General features: G+C 46.0%; 1 long non-coding RNA gene across 1 annotated transcript; it reads right to left on the bottom strand.

Annotated features, from left to right (window-relative positions):
* Window positions 1-4,300: 4,300 nt before the first annotated feature.
* Window positions 4,301-5,922, bottom strand: LOC117556569. Its single transcript, XR_004570596.1, has 3 exons — window positions 4,986-5,922; window positions 4,666-4,844; window positions 4,301-4,471 (listed from the first exon to the last, which is right to left on the bottom strand). It is a non-coding gene; the product is annotated as an uncharacterized LOC117556569 (long non-coding RNA).
* Window positions 5,923-22,313: the final 16,391 nt, after the last annotated feature.

The following is a 22,313-nucleotide window of genomic DNA, read 5'->3' as shown; positions in this document are numbered from 1 at the left end:
CGCGGGTTGGCCACCCCTGCCTTAGCCTTTCCCTATGCAATACTTTAGATTACATCTGGTTCTTATTGTTTCAAAGGCATGGCCAAAGGTTTGCCTTCTGGACTCTGGAGGCCAGAAGCTTGCTGGAGGGAACCCTTCAGCCAGTGTTCAGAGTGCCACGACAGAGTGCCAGAATGGATATCTCCCAGGAGAAGGTGGCCATTGGCATATTCCAGGCATGTATTTACAATTGCTTTAGTTTTGACAGTAGAGACAATAACAATAGAGACCTAAAATAATATTGAGCTTGAAAGGATTTCGTATTAAGTCGTGTTTTATATCTACAGCTGCCTGAAGGCATAATCTGGAGGATCCTTGGGTTTGTCGTTCTTGAGGATGGTGATCCTGCAATCTGCACGCTAGCCCTTACCTGCAAGAACTTGAACTACATCGTGAGCCAGTGGTCATTCCAAAAGGAAACCCACTTCAACTGGCTTGACAGTAAGTTTATTAAGTGTCTTTACTTCTGCCTTCTCCTATCCTAGTATTATGAGCAGGGGTGCACATAACTTTTTTGCCCTGGTTCTCAAAGGAGCACCTGGAGATGTTTCTTGGTGCTCATCCTTAAAATGAAATAAACCGTAACTTTTGAGGGAGTCTTTATTTGCCAGACACACGGCGCTGAACACACATGCAGAGGTGAACACAGAACACACATGCAGAGGTGAACACAGAACACACATGCAGAGGTGAACACAAGACAACATTAGCACGACCAGTAATCCTACAAGCTGTCATCACTACCCTCCTGACTGTTCTCCTCACTGTCTTCCTCTCTGTCAGACATGGTAGCTGATGATGTAGGCCTACTTCTTTCTCTCTGGTTGAGTCTGTGATTAGCTGCTTGCATCCACAAGTCAACAGCTGGGTTTGGGTCGAAAGTCTCTGTTGTCATCTTAGACAAGTGGATGTAATCAAATAAGTATGTGAACATAACCAATAACCTACCATAGCCAATAATAAATGAATGTAACTTATTTTATTTGTGTTGTTCATTCATATCTTATTTTACCTTAACATTTATTTATGCATTTTTTTTTTTTATCTCCTTGGAAATATGTGTTTACATAAATTGTGATCAAAACGTTTGAGACCCACTGAGATAACTTAGACTAAAATGAACTATCTAAACACTCAAGAGTCCTTTACCTCACTGAGCTGTAGTCATCAGCCTCAGTCTGACTGGAGAGGACTCTCCCTCCACATCATTGTAGAAACATCTTCTTCTTCTTCCGTTAGAGCAGCTAGCACCAGATGCTAATAACAACAGCGCCGGTACCGGTGCACCCTCCCTCTCTCCCTCGCTCACTCGCACTTTGGCTGTGAGCTGCGGGTGCCAGATAAGCCAACATCCCCCATTATCATCACTTACAGCGCCCATCATACAGGGCAAATTAAACGTGTAACCGGGGTGAAAAGCGTGTTACATTTACTAAATTATGAATATTGTTACATCAAGGCCGAAAATTAGGATGAGCACCAACGGTCACAAATGTTTTCTTCCCTCCCAGAACTGCCAGCGCAGCGCCTCCACAGATCTGGCGCCCTAGGCGAACATCTATAATGCGGCTACGGGCCGGCCCTGAGTTCATATCATATCATGCAACTCGCAAATATATTTCTCTCTCTCTCTTCTCTCTCTCCTCTCTTTTCTCTTCTCTCTCCCTCTCCCTCTCTTTCAATGTTGGTACGCAAATGCGCCTTTTTTCAAATGACCCGGTGCTCTTTTTTCGGCGGAGGTGCGCATGCGCACCTGCGCACCAGTTATGTGCACCCCTGATTATGAGTTTGATTGACTAAGAGTAAGGTCAACTAAATTAAGGTTGTTCTTTTTCTGTCTGAATTGTAATTGTCTTATGACATTTTACTTCAGGTGTCGTCAACTGGAATCTCTTAACAGAGGGACACAAAAGGGAATTCAGGAAGACCTACCACATTTCCAGGTGCTTTCACTGTGACGACCATTATAAGGACGTCGGCACAGGCTACCGGGGATGTGGACGGCGAGGAATCTTGCAGGGAAATTGTGCCCAATGAATAAAATGTGATTCTGCACTGGAATGCCTCTTGGTCAAACTGCATGTTTATCTTCGTCAGCCAGGTGCATAAACACACTAACACTTGTTTTTGTTTTTGAAAGTTGAAAGTAATTGCAAAAGATTTGGGGATATGGACAACGTTTGACTGTTTATTATTTTAGCAAACTACATACAATAAATACATTTTTAAACACTGAGTATGTAGCCTAATGAGACATGGCTTACTCTGCAGAGGGGACTTGTGGACATTTAACTGTTATTTATCAGGAAATAGGTAGGCAAGTTTACTTGAATTTGGGGTATTGTGTAGTTAGGTTTGATGACTGAAATGTAGTTTTAGGGTTGAGCCATCCCTTCAGCAATTTCCTTTTAGCAAACCGTTCCTAAACTGTTTCCTTTATCAACGCCCAAAAGGGAGAAATGTTTTGAGGTTAATGGTAAGAGCACAATACATGAAGATGATCCAAGTTGACCACATATTCAGTTTGGCAGTTCTGTATTAAGGTCATGTTTCTCGGGTTGTAAACAAAAGCAGTTATCTAGTGCATCCAGAGTGCCCTTACCATGATATTTAGCAGACGTTTTTATCCAAAGCGACTTGCTACTTATTTGATTGCACTTATGCAAAACACATTTGCGTCAGTCTCATAAATTCTGAACAAAATGTGTGGATGTAAATAATGTAAGGGAACATACATGCACACGTCTATGTTGTCTACCGACAAATTGACATGTCACATCACATGGAATGTAGACACAAATCGGAAGAATAATATCGCAAAAACAAAACCATAAATGGTAATTTATTAATGTACATACCTTAATTAAAGTAACCATTTTAACCTTTTCCGAGACTACATTGTCTCTTATTTAACTTCCTCCTGGACGCGAGAACAACAAACACAAATCAACAGTATCATATCTGGAAACATGGTCAAGATACCTACTACCCACTATATAAATAACGATGCAATAATAACTATAACGTATTCAGTGAATACAAATACACTTTTCTACTGCATGTAAGTGACACCCATACCAACTAATTCATTTTCTACCCAGACTGTTCCACAAGGTGTGTAGGGAGGAGTATGGCACGCAAACAGGTCCCACCATGTTGGCAGCACTCAAGCTTCAAGTGGAGATTTACAACAATAAGTGTAACGACACCTGTGCTCTCCTGGGAACAACTTCCCAGGGAGCTCCTCTTGTGGTTGTGTGTTCTCCACTGATGAAGAAAGTGCACCAACTGAAGCACAGTGGGGAGCTGTGCTTCATAGATTCCTCAGGGAATATGGACAGCGAGAACTACAGGGTATTCCTCCTCCTGACCCACAGCTGTGCAGGTGGCCTCCCTCTGCCAGTCTGAGGATGAGCAGGCTATTGCTCAAGGGCTGGAACAGCTAAAACAAGTTGTTGGAGAGAAGGGCTTTGCTGGCAGGGGACACGAAGGGCCACAACTGGTCATCACAGATGACTGTAGAGAGGCAGAGAGGGGAGCTCTGGGAAAAGCATTTCCTAAGGCCACACTTCTCCTGTGCTCCTTCCATCTGCTACAAGCAGTTTTGGAGGTGGCTGTGGAACAAGGAGAGTGACCGGCACGGAGACAGACCGGCACTCATTGTAAAAGGGATGCTTTACTGTCAGGAGATAGGCAGTGTGGATAGGCTTTACAGCGAGGCAAGAGGGCATCCAGTTGCAGACAAGTTAGTGATGTTGTGTTTAGCCATATGAGAGAAATGTACGTATTCTTATCAAATAACATCCAACACCCAATGTAATGAAGTGATTAAGCTTTACTGTTTAGATCATTTGTTATTATTTAAAGATTTTTTGTTTCTTTTTTTAACCAATTGCAGGTATGAAAAGTTCCTCAGGTACTTGGACCGGCTGTACGCCAAAAGAGAGTGTTGGGCCCTCAGTTATAGAGGCAGTTTCCTCACCAGAGGAAACAATACCAATAATTTTGCTGAAGCTGCAATGTGTGTCCTCAAAGACAAAATACTGTAGAGGACAAAGGCCTTCAACATTCCTCAGCGGTTTGATCTGCTGACCTATAGAGTGGCGAAGTCACGTCCATCTACTTCCGGTTCATGGGACCTTATTTCGGAAGAATTATGTATTGAAGTCAATGGAGAGAGACAACTTATGGGAGAAATGCTAACGCTAACGCTACATTAGCATCGGCGATCTTTTCTACTTCATGCTATCTGCACAAATGGTTGACATTAAACATTAAAAAGACCAGGCAGTTCAGAGAGAATCAAAGGAAGGCAGGCAGGCAGCTTTGCTTGACATTCTCCTGGGCGTGTTTCATGGTGGTAATAGTGAGGGTAGGCAATCCTTTTGTTGACAAGACAGCAGTGATGGCCATCTTGGTGACGTGTGTTGTTCTGCGAGACCAGAGTTGTAGTTCATTGAGCGTTTCACACAAACAAATGTGTTACTTCACAGTTTTACGACACATTTTTTTTTTTGACTTGCAAAATTATCTTTTAAATTGACAAACATCATATGTGTAATTCGTGGCACAATTCAAACGGGATCGAAAGATAATCTTTCTCTCTCCATTGACTTCAATACATACTTTTTCCAAAATAAGGTCCCATGGAGGTCCACCGGAAGGGGAGGGACTTCGCCTCTCTATTATGAGGCACGCATCGTTGATGTTGCCCTTGGACGCTGGGAATCATTCCAGCGAGCAAAATTCCTCCCACGATGGCAACATTGCAGCATCGCGTATTCAGCAGGTAATGGATATAACAGCTGAAAAAACATAACATGCTATAGGTTTATCACTACAGAATCAATACGCACATATGTCACTTGTGTAACAAATACATTTATCCTTGTTTGACGTGTGATTTTGCAGATTGAGATCAAGAAGTTTGTGGTGAAGGGACCTACCCAAACGTATGATGTAGACATGGATTTGGAGCTGTGTTCTTGCCCTCCAGGACAAACAGGAGCGCCTTGTAAACACCAGTTTGCAGTGATGAAACATTACAGCTGTTTGTCACACTCTTTTCTACCGATAAACCCAGAGATGAGAGCAGAGCTGATGAAACTGACCTCGGCAGGTAAAGTCAATATTTTAACTGGTGTAATGAGACTGCCAACATTTCATATTTTGATTACAAAATAAGGGATATACACTGTTTATTTTTATATTAATGTTGATCCCTTAATGTTTTATAGAAACCATCTCTTTGGATTTCCTCCAACCCCTCTGACTTGCGAGGCAATCATGTCAGTCGTTTAGAAGTAGGGTGAGTTGCCCTAATGTGGGACACGCCCTAATGTGGGACACCTAAGCTCAAATGGGTATAGGTCTTCCGCAAACAAATGAGTCAATTAAATTATGGGTAAACACAAGCTGTGATGTCATGCGATCAAAATCACATGACTTCTCAAATGTCCAATCACAGATGAGGGTGGAGCAACCTTCAACAGGAAGTACCCTGTGTGAAGACCACCCAAAGGTCAGTGACATAGTGTTTTGACAAATGTAATGTTAAGGTTTTAAATTTCGTTTGAATAAAACAATCTTGCAAGTTTTTATCAGGATGTGTTTGTTCATTAGAAAATATTATAATATGGTGTAAATATACTCTATTTGTTATTTCAATCAAATGTTCCATCGTCCCACTTTAGGAAACATGTTTCGCAAAGTGGGACAGTATGATTTGCCTAATGTGGGACAGGTCTAAAAGCACTTCAGTTAGGCAAACATGTGTGGAGGGGCATGGATTGTGCAAGAGCAATGGTTATTTACAGGGTTTTAGTCTTCTAATTAGGGCTTTCAGTCAATTAAAATATTTAATCGCGATTAATCGCATGATTGTCCATAGTTAATCGCGATTAATCGCAAATTAATCGCACATTTTTGATCTGTTTTAAATGTACCTTAGAGGAATATTTTTCAAGTTTTGAATACTCTTATCAACATATGAGTGGACAAATATGCTTTATGCTAATGTTTATTATCATTTGAACAATGACAAATATTCTCATGAATATTAAACACAACAACGTGTGTGTGTGTGTGTGTGTGTGTGTGTGTGTGTGTGTGTGTGTGTGTGTGTGTGTGTGTGTGTGTGTGTGTGTGTGTGTGTGTGTGTGTGTGTGTGTGTGTGTGTGTGTGTGTGTGGGTGTGTGGGTGTGTGTGATGGATGGATCGTTGGAGCTATGTGCAACTCAAGGCATATGCTCGAACGGGAGCTGCCTGGACGCTGCAATCATGTTGCGCACTATCCGTGCTGAGTGTGCTGACTTTTCGTACAATGTCCCACTGTCTGGCTTCCTGCATAAAGTCAAGTGCTCGGCGCAGTTGTGGCGAAATGTCGCTCCTCTGTTTTCATTTAAACAGCTCCATATCCGTTAGCGCAGCTAGCTAGCACCAGATGCTAACAACAACAATGCACGTAAGGTCTCTCTCTCGCTCGCTCGGGCCACACATACACACACCCTCCCGGTCCTCCCAACAGCCAGTCGGTGCCTGCCGGTGAGCGTGGAAGTGTGGTCTGCCACAAGCGGGCGGCAGGAGCGGGGCTGTCAGCATCAGCTTGCTTGTAGATGGTATTTTAAACTCGATGCGCTCTGAAACTACGGGGCAGCCGAGGACAAAAAATACACATGCGTTAATCGCGTTAAAATAATTAGTGGCGTTCATTTTTTTTTGCGTTAACGCGTTATTAACGCGTTAACTTTACACCCCTACTTCTAATGCATTATTTTAGATATTTAAGGTGAAGGGCAAATTATATTAAATAATTGGGGGTGGCTGCATCTCTGTTAAAATACAGGGTTCGTACAGGTGCTTGAAATCCTTGAAAATGCTTGAAATTTGACGTGATGTTTTCAAGGTTGGGAAAGTGCTTGAATTTTGGGAATGGTGCTTGAAATTGAGATAAAGTGCTTGAAAATGTAAATGCCTTCCCGTGCTATGCGCGCGACCTGCAAGTGTTTGTGTTACGTGTGACCTGGGCATTCTGATGAGAGTGATAGATGACTGTGTGCCAGGAGGTTGCAGTTTCAACGAGCGTTGGCTAGCAGAAGACAAATACAAGCCATGGCTAAGACGAGGGTCAAGCCCACGAGTAGTAGTGTAGTGGACATTTTATTATATCCTGATATGTTTAAACCAAATGCTTCTCATTTGGTTAGATGTGCTGTTTTCCTCTATCTACTCTACTTCAAGGCCACAGAGCTGTTTTGGCTACTGGGTTGAGACTCACACAAAGTCACACGAGAACTTCTACAGCTCAAGGCCAGGTGTCTAATAACAATGTGACCGTGTGAAGACAGATTTCTTACCTTCCCACCCCTTATTGGATATAAGCCTTTTTACTCTATTGAACTGCGCACACTCGCGCAGACATATTTTATACTCTGTGAGACCTGTGTCTATATTTTATTGTATCTAATGTTTGTTTGAGGCCTCGAATAAACATCACCAGAAAGACAACTCTGTCTGATTCACCATTTATTTGTTTTAATCACTCTGACTTGTACTCTACAGTATTGGGGTTTTTAGATTTCCATAACAGTAGCCTCCTGCAAAGTTTGCAACATAACGATGAGAGAGTCTGCGCTGACGAGCCACATGAAAGGTACGCCGTAGTAGAGCATTTTAGATTAGGCTAACGTTGCATGTTACGTTTGTTTAAGCTAACGTTAGCGAGCTGAATAGCGAACTCGATTGAGGGATAATAATAATTGCAGGGGACAATCATTTCAGAGGAGCGTACCTATGTTATGTGCATTACAGTCGCCATCCTGTGGTGTTCAGAGGATGAAGCACTCACGGCATTTCGTGTTATAGTCACGAAATATAATCTATTGATTCGACACAGAGCGATTTTGAAAGCAATGTATTTCTACTGGTAGTATGTTTCGTGCCTAAACCAAATGTGACTTGATCTATCGAAATCAGTCACATTGACCCGAAGACACATTTTCTTTTGTATTACTGGTCTGGGGGAAGCTCGCGAGTGTGTTTGTGTATTTTTGCGTTTGTGTACCGGGGAAACACTCACAAGAAACACCGGCTGTTGTTATGCTTGCTGTGATGTTACATTAGTCCGTTCTCTGCTTGTAATTATGCCGAAGCTTCAAAGTTGTATTTATCATCTACATTTGCCGAAACAAGTTTAATATTCTGAAAGCCAATACTTTGTTTATTTGAAAACATGAAAACAAACTGTCTTTTATATAAAATTGAAGTATTATACAAGTAAAACTACATTTTGCTTTAATCCCATGTAATAGTAGAATGAACACAGTCTTCCTTTGAAGATGTCTAAGTCAGGTGTCTTGAGTAGTCAAAATTACCTACAAATCATTGTACACATTTGTACATATTATTTTCCACTTGTTACCATTGTGAGTCTATTTTTATGCAGCTCTGCGTGATTTTGTGGCTACAATTCAGGCTAATACACTACCAGAGGTGGAATAAGTACTCAGATATTGTACTTGAGTAAAAGTACAAGTACTCAGATCTTGTAGTGAAATTATAAGTACTCAGATCTTGTACTTGAGTAAAAGTAGAAGTACTCATGTCTTGTACTTGAGTAAAAGTTGAAGTACTCAGATCTTGTACTTGAGTAAAAGTAGAAGTACCAGAGTGTAGGAATACTCTGTTACAGTAAAAGTCCTGCATTCAAAATGTTCCTCAAGTAAAAGTAGAAAAGTATTCTCATCAAAATATAGTGAAAGTAGCGACAGTAAAAGTAGTCATTGTGCAGATTGGTCCATTTCAGAATAATATATATATATGTTTTATAATGATTGATCATGAAAGTGTTCTCAAAGCTGGTAAAGGTGCAGCTAGTTTGAATGACTTTGTATACTGCAGGGTAGCTTGTGGATTTACTCCAGGTGGAACTAAAGTCAGATTTCACATCATTCATCCAGATCTGTGAAGTAACTAAAGGGATTAAATACATATAGTGGAGGAAAAGTACACCATGTACCTCTGACTTATGTTCACTTCCAACCTAAAAGTACCTCAAAAATAGTAATCAATAATGTATTGAAAAGTTATTTCGCTGATTGTTTTATATTGGCTCAGACAGGTTATATGGGAGGCCTAGTCTACGTACAGATCACTCATTTTGAAATATTAAACTTATTTTCTTTAATTTCTCATCCTCATGTAGAATGCTATCACGAAACACACATTTGGTTGTTTATAGCACAAAGAACATCTGATATAATGTGAGGTAGGGAAATAATCATTTGAGTATGTGTATATAAATATGTAATTTACAACAGCTGTAAGATGCTTGAAAAGCTGGAAAATACACCTTGAAAATGCTTGAAAAGTGCTTGAATTTGACTTTGGAAAAGGTGTAAGAACCCTGAAAATAGTATGACAAAGTCAGGGATAATGTAAGGGATAAATGTCTGAGTTTAGAAGATGGCAATGAATTTAAGCCCAAATATTCATAGTAATTTAATAACTCCTACCAACACACGGCAAAGGGTCAACAGGTCATGGTAGTGAGTTGTTACAGACAGCTGTCAAAGACTCCTTGTCTTCACTAGCAAATATTTTATCACAACTAGACTACAAGGAAATAGTGCTACTTGGAGATTTTAACTGGGACTGGTTAACTGCAGTGTCAGAGGATTTAAAAAACCTTTGTATCTCTTTGAATGTTACTCAGATTGTTGACAGTCCTACTCGCCCTAACATTAAGTCCCCTAATAAATCCTCCCTAATTGATCTCATTTTAACTAATGTTCTCCATAAATATTCATCTGTGGGAATATTTGCGAATGATGTGTGACCACTGTGTTGTAGCCACAATTAGGGACACTAAGGTCCAAAAGGTTAAACCTCGTATTATTATTAAGAGAGACAAAAAACATTTTGTGGAGCAGGGTTTTGTTCATGATCTGTTTGGGTTTGATTGGGGAAAAATCGATCTGTGTGCTGATGTAGAAACTGCATGGTCTTATTTTTATCTTGGTTTTATGGAGATCATTGATAGATATGCACCCCTGCGTACATTTAGAGTAAAGGGACGAGACAATCCTTGGTTCTCTGCTGAACTGTCTAGTCTCCTTCATGAGAGAAACAAGGCCTGGGCAAAGGCTAGGAAATCAGGCTCAGAGGTAGAATGGCTGCGTTTTAGGCAGCTAAGGAATAGCTTCACTTCACATGTCAAAAGTGCTAAATCAAAGTACTATTTGTCAGTAACCACAAAGAATCTGAATAATCCTGGAAAATTTTGGAAAGCCATTAAATCGTTATCCACCGGCGATATCCGTAATGAGCTACCTGCGTGCATTACCACAGCATCTGGCACTATATCGGACAGGGCCACTATGTTAAATTGCTTTAATGAGCATTTTGTGTCCTGTGGCTCTCTGTTTCATTCTGTTTCTAACTCTGCTTCTGTGAACACCACAGTATGTGACTCTGAAAAACGTGTGTTGGAAAACCCTTTTAGTTTTACCCCTTTTACTGTTGATGTTGTTCATGAAGCTTTAACCAAGTTAGATCCTAAGAAACCGGCTGGCCTGGACAACGTAGAGCCTTTCTTTTTAAAGATAGCTGCAGAATTTATTGCTCCACCTCTCACTAATGTAGTTCAGCGTAAGTTCAATCAGGAAGACAACATCATCGGGTGTCACACGTTATTTCAATAAGTGATCAGGGGCATTACGCCCCGGCTAGCCAATCATTGCACCTGCTAACCTCTTTAAATCTGCTCTCCCCTTCCTGTCAGTTGTCATTTCAGGTGTCAACGCACAAGCAGCAGCAGGGCTTCGTCCCAGCTCCAGGCATTATTCATCAGCTCCGCAGTTTTGCAGATTAAGCTACAGGCGGCGTCCCCCAGTCGGCTAGCGGTTTCAGCCGGCCGCCCCGCAAACCCGGACGCGGGAGGAAAAGACAAGGAAATCGGGCTCCACGGAAGTTTCTCCGGCTAATGGAAATGGGCTACTTCACGCAAACAATTGACACACGCCTTCAGTCTCTCAAGAGGGCATCACCGGCATCAGGGCCGCTCAAATGCGGCGCTTCACGTGGAACGGGTCCTCATCGCTTGCGAACCTTTACCCATTGGCTTCAACCACAACCCCTCCTGCAGGCAAGCAGGGCGTAAGCTACATCCCATTGAAGCTACTTCCTCCTGCGCCTCACCTCTAAAACAGGCGTCAGGGTAGCGCTGGCAAGACGCAGTTGCAACAAATTCACGAAATGTTTTCGTATATCGTTATGACATTTGGGTCATCCAGAGTGAGATCGCTACCCCTTTAAGAGAGGGGTGTGGCGCGTGCCTGTGTGCGCGGGCATGGTATGGTAGAGCGAGCGGGATACATGTTTTCTAGAAATAACGAGGCAGCAGAAAAAGGAAGGTCTGTGATCTTGTGAAACAGAAGAGCTAAATAAATGCAACGACCTCCCAAGAAGAGCTTGCCTCTCTCCAGTATTTCCGATAAAATGGGTATTGAACCCGAAGCGTGTTGCTTCTGCCTGGGAGACGACAGAGAGTCATCCCCCCCGTTTCCTCGACTACGGTCTGGGAGCTGACAGGAAGTTCAACACTATGCATTGCTACCTTTAGTTCAGGGTTAGGTAAGTCCCAGCAGGCAGTGTTGGGTGTAACGTGTTACAGTATGGAGTTCAGTAACGTATTACTTGCATTACTAATGCAGTTCGGGTAATTACTACCCATTACAATGCTCAGTAACTAACGCAGTTTCAAGCTTCAACACAGTGTTACCTGAAATAAATGGCGTTTCGTAGGGCTTCTTTTCCTCAATGACCAAGTCGCTGCACATTATCCTGTTTATGACACGACCAGATACTAAATAAATTAGGAATTCACTCCCAATATTAATTTAATGATTATTGACTGAATGATCGTATTTTTTCTCTCTTTCTTCTCCACTAAGAAATATTCCGTTTCCCGTTGCACCAACGGCTGGATTTGCGACAACAACATATCCTCGGCAGTAGGGGTGCAACAACTAATCGACTTAATCGATTACCAAATTAGTTACCAACTCATTCAGTTGTCGATTCATTGGTGACGTCATCACGTGTGTTTTACGCGCCGTTAAGTTCCAACGTATTGGTCTTTTATCGGTACCGGAGACATTTATAAAATATATGTCATGTATTATTGAAAAAAAAAAAAAAAATAAATAAAAATAAACATTATATCGCAGTCTTAGTGTCGCCAACTCGTTTCTAATACACAAGACAACAAATGCGTCTATGATGTATTTTCGATCAGACGAGATCTCTCCCCCGTCTGTGTGCGAGGGGGCGGGGCAGTTTACACACACGCAGCTGCTACATGCAGCGGAGCACACTGCGGAGATGGCAGAGAGAACGCGCTCCGAGGTGTGGTTAAACTTTACCCGTCTCGATGTGAAGAATACTTGTTACCATAAGTGCAATAAGAGTTCAGCATGTAAGGGCGCACAAGCAATTTGTCTAAACATTTAGCAAAAGTGCACCGCATGCAGACGGAGGAATGTACCGGGTTCGACCGTCTTTTTAGCAGCTCTGTAGCCCCATCCACGAGTAACGTTTCCACGTCAGGTGTTATGTATGCTAGCAGCAACACACGGAGTTAACTACATTATACAAACATGGGTAATGATTAGAGGTAACTGAGTTATTTAGTTTGTTAAAATTTCAGCTATTCTGTTTACAGTCTGTCATCAGATTATTTAATAAGTTTTGTTAAAGGCTCAGGGCAATCGCGATGAGAAAGGTCAATGTTCCCCCCTGTCTACGCACGGAGATAATGTAATCTTAATAGTGTGCAGGCCAAGGCTGGCTCTTCAAAGCAGATATTAACGACGCGCTTTAAAGTTCCCATCATCGTTCAGCGGAACTCTTTCAGCCTTAAGCGGCAGTCAGGTAAGGAGAAACTACGTGTGCACCGGCTATTCGGGTAAATAATATTAATAACTGTCTCTCCCCAGTTCAAATCACCCACTACTTAGGGAGATCTCCTCATGTGTTGCCTTTACGCATCTAGTATTCAAATACAACATTACTAACCTATAACTCCGCTCAACTGGGAAAAGAGAAGAAGAAAGAAGAAGAGAATCCTCCAGGAGCACAGTGTTCCTAATCATGAGGAACTATAGGCCCAGTCACACACCTGGAGTTCCTAGGCATCACATCAAGCTCATGGTATTAACGTTCCTCTAACCAAACTGCGTGCATCCACATAAACGTCTTCAACGACAGTTGCTCTTCCTCATCGGGCAACCGTACTTTACATGCGGATATTCTTCGGCACGCCATCATCTCCCGTTTCCTCGACGTGGCATCCGTCGGCCTCACGACGACCGCGTTTTCCCCGACTTAAGGACGTGCACCGCACATCCTCCGTTTTGGGGGGGACATCTACATGAGATAATCCGCATAGCGGCACACTCAGATTTCCACTATTGCTACACATTTATTATCACACTCGCTGGATCTAACACCTCAAAAGAAGAAGTCAATCTAAAAAGCATCCGGGGTCTCTTAGCAGGAGTGCAGTTTAACGTTCGCTGTTCCGATCCCGTCTTTCCCAGCCTGTTCGCAAAACAGTCAGTCAAACTCATCCTCAAAGGTCTCATTAGAACTTCTCCCCCCGTCTTAGACCGGAGACGCCCTATTACACTCTCCACTTTACGCCTCATGCTCTCCAAACTTAGAAGTGGGTTATTCTCCCCTTATATCGATGCGCTACTCTACGCTTTATTTCTCCTAGCTTTTATGCCTGTCTCAGACCAGGTGAATTTACCACAGCTTCCATTACATTCGATTTGTCTGCCTTAACGACCTATCCTTCCACGCTAGCCATTTTAGTTTAAGCATTAAGCACTCCAAATGCGGAGGCGCTTGCTCCGTCATCGCAGCTCGCAACGATTCCCCATTCTGCCCTTATGAATCCATGATCAAATTCCTGCATCTTAGACCTTCCATTAATCCTCTCTCACCACTATTTCTTATTTCAGGGGATATTCCCTTAACTCAACACCAGTTCAATCATTACTTAAAGCAAGTTCTCATTAGATCCGGCTTATCGCCCCAATTATTCTCGGGGCATTCGTTCAGGATAGGCGCAGCTACCTCCGCTGCTAATCAAGGCGTCTCATCCTCATCCCTGCAACAACTCGGACGATGGTCCTCCTCTGCCTTCACATCCTACATCCGCCCGGACATCAGTGCCGTGCTGGCTATCCAAAGGTCCCTCAAACACTAAAAGATGGTAAATATACCTATAACTGGTGGTGGTAACACGTCAGCATGTATACGTGTCTACGGTTCCGTATCTGTCAGGCTATGACTCCGGATCTGCGTATGCTAATCCTGCAAGTGCAGGTTGCGAACGTGGGTCCGAGTCACATTGCGGACACAGGTCCGCGGTTAGGTTTAACCCTGCGGGTGCAGGTTGCGGACACAGGTCCGCGCTTAGGTTTAACCCTGCGGGTGCAGGTTGCGGACACAGGTCCGCGCTTAGGTTTAACCCTGCGGGTGCAGGTTGCGGACACAGGTCCGCGCTTAGGTTTAACCCTGCGGGTGCAGGTTGCGGACACAGGTCCGCGCTTAGGTTTAACCCTGCGGGTGCAGGTTGCGGACACAGGTCCGCGCTTAGGTTTAACCCTGCGGGCGCAGGTTGCGGACACAGGTCCGCGCTTAGGTTTAACCCTGCGGGCGCAGGTTGCGGACACAGGTCCGCGCTTAGGTTTAACCCTGCGGGTGCAGGTTGCGGGCACAGGTCCGCGCTTAGGTTTAACCCTGCGGGCGCAGGTTGCGGACACAGGTCCGCGCTTAGGTTTAACCCTGCGGGTGCAGGTTGCGGACACAGGTCCGCGCTTAGGTTTAACCCTGCGGGTGCAGGTTGCGGACACAGGTCCGCGCTTAGGTTTAACCCTGCGGGCGCAGGTTGCGGACACAGGTCCGCGCTTAGGTTTAACACTGCGAGGGCATGTTGCGGCCAGTGGGTCTGCGTCATGTTAACCCTGCAGTGCAGGTTGCGGCCAGTGGGCCCGCGCATGTCTAACCCCGCAGCCCGGAAGCGATTCCGGCGCTCATCATGTCCCCATGTTAATCTCTCTTTTCATCCATAGATCTCCGCAGCCAGCCGCAAGGTAAGGATTGCTCACAGCTCCGTACTTCATACTTCACTTCTTTTGGGGGTTCATCAGAGCGGTTCCTTCCCTCCTGAATGATCATCCTGCAAACCCGGGGCCTAATCGCCAAAACATCATTACAGTTACTTGTTGTAATACGTCAATCACTATTCCCGCATATCATGTGTCCCGATAATAAACATGTACTCATACATCACGTCTCTCCTGATTGAAATGTAGCTCAGCGTAAGTTCAATCAGGAAGACAACATCATCGGGTGTCACACGTTATTTCAATAAGTGATCAGGGGCATTACGCCCCGGCTAGCCAATCATTGCACCTGCTAACCTCTTTAAATCTGCTCTCCCCTTCCTGTCAGTTGTCATTTCAGGTGTCAACGCACAACCCTCCTCCACCCCTTCGCCTCCTGTCTCCTAAATACAGGGCCAAGCTAAACCTTCTCCCTTCAGATCGGACTGAACTACTATGTCTAGACCCCGGGGGGTTCATCAGAGCGGTTCTTTCCCTCCTGAATGATCATCCTGCAAACCCGGGGCCTAATCGCCAAAACATCATTACAGTTACTTGTTGTAATACGTCAATCACTATTCCCCTATATCATGTGTCCCGATAATAAACATGTACTCATACATCACGTCTCTCCTGATTGAACTCCTTTTAACCTCTCCCTCAGCTGAAACACAATTCCAAAATTGTGGAAGTCAGCGTATGTCCTGCCTTTGCTAAAAGGAGGGGAGACCACCTTATTAAATAACTATAGGCCAATCTCTAAGTTGTCAGTTCTGGCGAAGGTTCTTGAACGCTTAGTGAGTGAACAGGTAAAGGTGTTTTTATGTACAAATGACATCCTGTCTAAACATCAGTCAGGCTTCAGAAAGGAACACAGCACCATCACTGCCACAATGAAACAATAAAAGTGGTGAATGATGTGGCGAGTATTTTAGATAATTAGCAGAGTTGTGCAGCTCTATTTATTGACCTTTCCAAAGCGTTTGACACCGTCGATCATCACATTTTAAAGCAGAGGCCATGCAGTGGGGTGGTTTGTGAACTACCTCTCTGAAAGGTCCCAATGTGTTCATTTTGATGGGCGACTCACTCACAAATAGACCAGAGTCGATCACTGTCACCCGATAGGCCTGCACAAAAGCCTTCACCCCTTCAGCCTCGTTTACAACTCCCCAGTTGACAGCCATGACTCCGTCTAAGTTGTACCCCCCAAGCACCCTCTTCATGAGGGACGCGCATGGAGTGGATGAAAGTCCCGACCTCAGCACAGCACCAAAATTGCTGCCTGTCAACCTGCCCTGCCTGTGTAACTGCCACCGAGGATTTGTCCGCTGTCCTAAGGTGGCTGTCTGGATGGCAGCTTGCTGGTCTCTTGTCAGTCGCATTGAGGCAAGAATTGCCTCAAGCCCCCGACCCCCATGCCCCTTCACCAGCTCCGGCACGGTGACAATGGCCTGATGTTGAGGCCGCGGCTCTGGCTCAGGTGACAAAAGCCATGCCATGCCACACTGTGCAAACCTGAACCAGTCTACATCCTCAGTGGCGATGTCTCTGGCCAGTGGGTTGTATATCTCCTCTTGCTGTTGGTAAAGTTGAGACACCGGCTGGACTACTTTGGAAGTGCCAGGCTTCCTCCACTGGCACTCAACATCTGTGGAGCTGATCTGCCACATGGCAAATATTGCCAATGCTGCAGCGTGTCTGCATTTGTACATCCCCCGTGCACAATCACAGACATCGCTCTGCATCGCGCCATCGTCTCCCATGCAGATCTGTACAAATAAAGTAAGTACCATTTGTTAGCATGCTATACTAGATTGAATGAGCAATAATACAAGGATGGTCCGGATCTGGGGTGGGAGGGTTTATTTTTCCATAGTTTTGTCCTCTTGTCTGATTGTTGTTATTGTTTGTTTTTTCTGTATTTTTTGTAATTTGTGTTGTATTGGTTGTGATTGTACATTGTATTTTTCTAAATGTGTATGAATACATTTTTGAAAAACATTTGATCAACAATAAAAAAGGATTTGGTCAGGATCTAGACTCAGTGTGTAGTTTATTAATTAATCAATGCTCTCTACATTAGGAAAACACATACCAGTGTACCAGAGGGAGTCACACACAGCTGTGCCTAGATAACCAAACAAATGTACAAGATAACCAAAACCCTTGAATCTACACACAGCAAATAAACTCAAATGACACTACGAGATGTAAAAGGAGATCACACATACAGTATAGTCGATATAAAACTGGCCGCTTCAATCTGAAGAGCAACTAAAACAAAACACGGGAGTGTACCTTGTTCTTGTGAACACTAATGTTATCCACAGCATACACAGAGACCACGAAGTTCTTAACCCTTGCGTTGTCCTCCGATCCCCTACACGCCCCGTGTCCTCCCCTCCACCGGGTCAAACTGCGAAACCGCACCGCGCTCACGGATCGCCGCGCGAGGGGCAACCCGCGGCGCACGCGGGGCAGTAGGCGAGCGCGCAGCTTTTGCAGACGTATCTGCCGCATCCGCAGCACACCGCGTGCGTCTTACGGTCCTTTTTGGACGGGCAGATCTGACACCTCTTCCTCTTGCTCGCCTCGGCACGGGGCCTGGACGCGGAGGAGGAGGAGGAGAACGGGGAGTCCGTGCGCGCGTCACCGTTACCATCGACGTCGCCGCCACCGCTACCACCACCACCACCACAGCGGGCCCGTTCGCGAGCTCCTTCCGCGCGGACGGCTTTCACGACCGCGGCCAAGGCCGCGGTGCGAGGGAGACGCTTCCTCCTCTCGATGAACGGAGCCACCAGCGCTTTGCCCAGCCGCTCCAGGAACACCCTCCTCTTGTTGTGCTTGCCGGGCATCCACCCGGGGTTGAGCTCTCGCCACACAACAAAGGCGTTGTAGCAGGACACGTCCAGGATGTTGTGGAAGACCACCAGGGGCCAGCGCGCGGTCATCCTCCTGCAGCTGTAGGCGCCGACCACCTTGTCCAGGTTGTCCACGCCTCCCTTGTTGCGGTTGTAGTCGAGGACGACGCGCGGCTTCTCGTCGGCGCGCTCGCTGATCTCGGGGGGCCCCGTGTGCCGCGTGCTCAGGAGAACCACGTTCCTGCCCTTCTTGGGCACGTAGGAGACCAGGGCCGCGGTGGGCGTGAAGGCAAACTCTGAGGAAAAGTCCCGTCTGCCCCGCGCGGGCCTCTGCGCCGTGAGCGCCCGGGGGAACTCGGTCCTGTTTTTGCGCACCGTGCCCACCACGGTGATGTTCCTCGCCAGGAGCCGCTGGGCCAGTTCGTAAGAGGTGAAAAAGTTGTCGCACGTGACGTTGCGAACCCTCCGAGCCCCCGGGTGAGATCGAGCACGACCCGCATCCCCTGGTTCTTTTCCGGTGGGGCCCCGGAGCTCGCCTTGCCTGTGTACACCTGCATGTTCCACGCGTAGCTGGACCTGGCGTCGCAGGCCACCCAGGACTTGATTCCATATTTGGCGGGCTTGCTGGGCATGTACTGCTTGAAGCCGCAGCGGCCTAGGGATGGGGGGAAAGGGGGGAGAATGTAAATGTACACGTCGTAGATGTAGTAGATGGATAGATATAGAGAGAGAGAGAGAGAGAGGCAAGGAAGGAAGGAAGGAAGGAAGGAAGGAAGGAAGGAAGGAACATGGACTCGATGTCTCGCGCGTGGGCCGCGGCGTGCACGGTGGGGCCCCCGGAGGATGAGGAGGAGACCGCCTCCGCGGCCTCGTCCGCACGGCGGTTCCCGCGGTAGGGCAAAGATGACCAAGACAGCTGTCCGTTCTTTGAGAGAAAAGTCTCTCTCGCTGGGGCGGCGGCGAAGGCATCTGCTGCCGCTGCTGCTGCTGCTGCGACCGCGGTGTCTTGGTCCCGTGCTCGCTGTTTGTCCTGTACTTGTTCTCGAGCTCCTCCTCGGTGGTCTCGTTCTTCTTCTTCTTCTTCTTCTTCTTCTTCTTCTTCTTCTTCTTCTTCTTCTTCTTCTTCTTCTTCTTCTTCTTCTTCTTCTTCGTCCTCCCCTGGACCGCAGTCTTTGTCTTTGTATCCATCCTCTTCGTCTTCTTCGTCTTCTTCTTCATCGTCATATTCTTCATCATCGTCCTCTTCTTCATCACCGCGATCCTCTTGTTCTCCTCCTCCCTCACCCTCTGGATCAGGTGTCTCGCGAGCCCGCGCGTGTTCCCCCCGGTGCTCTTCTTCTTCTTCTTCTTCTTCTTCTTCTTCTTCTTCTTCTTCTTCTTCTTCTTCTTCTTCTTCTTCTTCTTCTTCTTCTTCCTCCTCCTCCTCTGCCCCAGCTCGGTGGCTAGCCCCTCGTACGTCTCCCGAACTCTGCGCCTGGGGCTCCGGGTTGCGGCCCTGCGTCTCTCGGTGCCCGCTCTGTTCTTTCGGTTCTCCCCGTTGTCCTCCCGAAAGCCGCTCCTCGTCCTCCTCGTCCTCCTCCTCCTCGGACACCACCTCCTCGTGACCTTTGTCCTCGTACACCCGGACCTCGTCCCCGTACTCGAGCGCGTCCTCCTCTCCCCGAACCCCCTGCCCGCGGGGCTCGTCTTCTCCATCTTGTCCATCTATTTCTTTTCTTTTTTCTTCTTCTTCTTCTCCCTCCTCGGACGACGAATCCGTAGAGTCCTGCGCAGCTGCGTTCGCGTAAAGTTTTCCTAGGACCTCTCGAGCGGTGAGGAAACGCGCGGCCATTGCTCCCCGAGGCTAACGCGAAGCGTCTGCGCGCGCGCCGCCCCGCCGTGTTAGTACCGCCCGGCGCATCCTTTTCGACCGAGGGGCCGGGTCGCTGGGACCCCCGAGGGTCGCTGCGGCGCGCTAGGCTAGACGGGACTGGGGTGGTGGCGGCGGTGGTGAAGGAGAGCTACGCTAGACGGAGGGCCGCCCTGACCCGAGGGACACCGGGAGGGTGGCGAAGGATGATTGCGGAGGAGGAGGAGGGTCGCTCGGACCCCGAGGGCTGCGGAGGGGCGACGAGGAGAGCTACGCTAGACGGAGGGCCGCCCTGACCCGAGGGACATCGCCGGAGGGTGGCGAAGGATGATGGAGGAGGAGGAGGAGGGTCGCTCGGACCCCGAGGGCCGCGGAGGGGCGACGTGGAGAGCTACGCTAGACGGAGGGTTGCCCTGACCCGAGGGACAACGGGAGGGTTAAACATTCCGTTGTTCCGTGCCATTCTAAAACATTCCGTGGTTCCGTGTCATTCTAAAACACTCCGTTGTTCCATGCCATTCTAAAACATTCCGTTGTTCCGTGCCATTCTAAAACATTCCGTTGTTCCGTGTCATTCTAAAACATTCCGTTGTTCCGTGCCATTCTAAAACATTCCGTGGTTCCGTGTCATTCTAAAACATTCCGTTGTTCCGTCCCATTCTTAAACATTAAGTTATTCCGTTGTTCCGTGCCATTCTAAAACATATTTGTGGTTCCGTGTCATTCTAAAACACTCCGTTGTTCCGTGCCATTCTAAAACATTCCGTTGTTCCGTTGATCCGTGTCATTCTAAAACATTCCGTTGTTCCGTCCCATTCTTAAACATTCCGTTATTCCGTGGTTCCGTGTCATTCAAAACAATTCCGTTGTTCCGTGCCATTCTAAAACATTCCGTTGTTCCGTTGATCTGTGTCATTCTAAAACATTCCGTGGTTCCGTGTCATTCTGAAACACTCCGTTGTTCCGTGCCATTCTAAAACATTCCGTTGTTCCGTGCCATTCTAAAACATTCCGTTGTTCCGTGCCATTCTAAAACATTCCGTTGTTCCGTGTCATTCGAAAACATTCCGTTGTTCCGTGCCATTCTAAAACATTCCGTTGTTCTGTGTAATTCGAAAACATTCCGTTGTTCCATGCCATTCTAAAACATTCCGTTGTTCCGTGCCATTCTAAAACATTCCGTTGTTCCGTGCCATTCTAAAACATTCCGTTGTTCCGTGTCATTCGAAAACATTCCGTTGTTCCGTGCCATTCTAAAACATTCCGTTGTTCCGTGTCATTCGAAAACATTCCGTTGTTCCGTGCCATTCTAAAACATTCCGTTGTTCCGTGCCATTCTAAAACATTCCGTTGTTCCGTGCCATTCTAAAACATTCCGTTGTTCCGTGTCATTCTAAAACACTCCGTTGTTCCATGCCATTCTAAAACATTCCGTTGTTCCGTTGACCCGTGTCATTCTAAAACATTCCGTTGTTCCGTCCCATTCTTAAACATTCCGTTATTCCGTGGTTCCGTGTCATTCTAAAAAATTCCGTTGTTCCGTGCCATTCTAAAACATTCCGTTGTTCCGTGCCATTCTAAAACATTCCGTTGTTCCGTGCCATTCTAAAACATTCCCTTATTCCGAGCCATTCTAAAACATTCCGTTGTTCCGTGTCATTCGAAAACATTCCGTTGTTCCGTGCCATTCTAAAACATTCCGTTGTTCCGTTGATCTGTGTCATTCTAAAACATTCCGTGGTTCCGTGTCATTCTGAAACACTCCGTTGTTCCGTGCCATTCTAAAACATTACGTTGTTCCGTGCCATTCTAAAACATTCCGTTGTTCCGTGCCATTTTAAAACATTCCGTTGTTCCGTGTCATTCGAAAACATTCCGTTGTTCCGTGCCATTCTAAAACATTCCGTTGTTCTGTGTCATTCGAAAACATTCCGTTGTTCCGTGCCATTCTAAAACATTCCGTTGTTCCGTTGATCTGTGTCATTCTAAAACTTCCGTGGTTCCGTGTCATTCTGAAACCGCCGTTTTTTTCCGTGCCATTCTAAAACATTCCGTTGTTCCGTGTCATTCTAAAACACATTCCGTTGTTCCGTGCCATCTAAAACATCCGTTGTTCCGTGTCATTCTAAAACATTCCGTTGTTCCGTGCCATCTAAAACATTCCGTTGTTCGTGCCATTCTAAAACATTCCGTGGTTCCGTGCATTCTAAACATTTTCCGTTGTTCCGTTTTTTCCGGTCATCTAAACATTCCGTGTTCGTCCCATTCTAAAACCTTCCTGGTTCCGTGTCATTCAAACCCTCCGTGTTCGTGCATTCTAAAACATTCCGTTGTTCCGTGTCTTCGAAACATTCCGTGTTCCGTCCATTCTAAAACATTCCGTTG

The sequence above is a fragment of the Gymnodraco acuticeps genome, unplaced genomic scaffold, assembly GCF_902827175.1.
Source record: "Gymnodraco acuticeps unplaced genomic scaffold, fGymAcu1.1, whole genome shotgun sequence".
In the NCBI taxonomy this organism is placed as follows: Eukaryota; Metazoa; Chordata; class Actinopteri; order Perciformes; family Bathydraconidae; genus Gymnodraco; species Gymnodraco acuticeps.
This window is presented reverse-complemented; position numbering and strand designations above follow the sequence as displayed.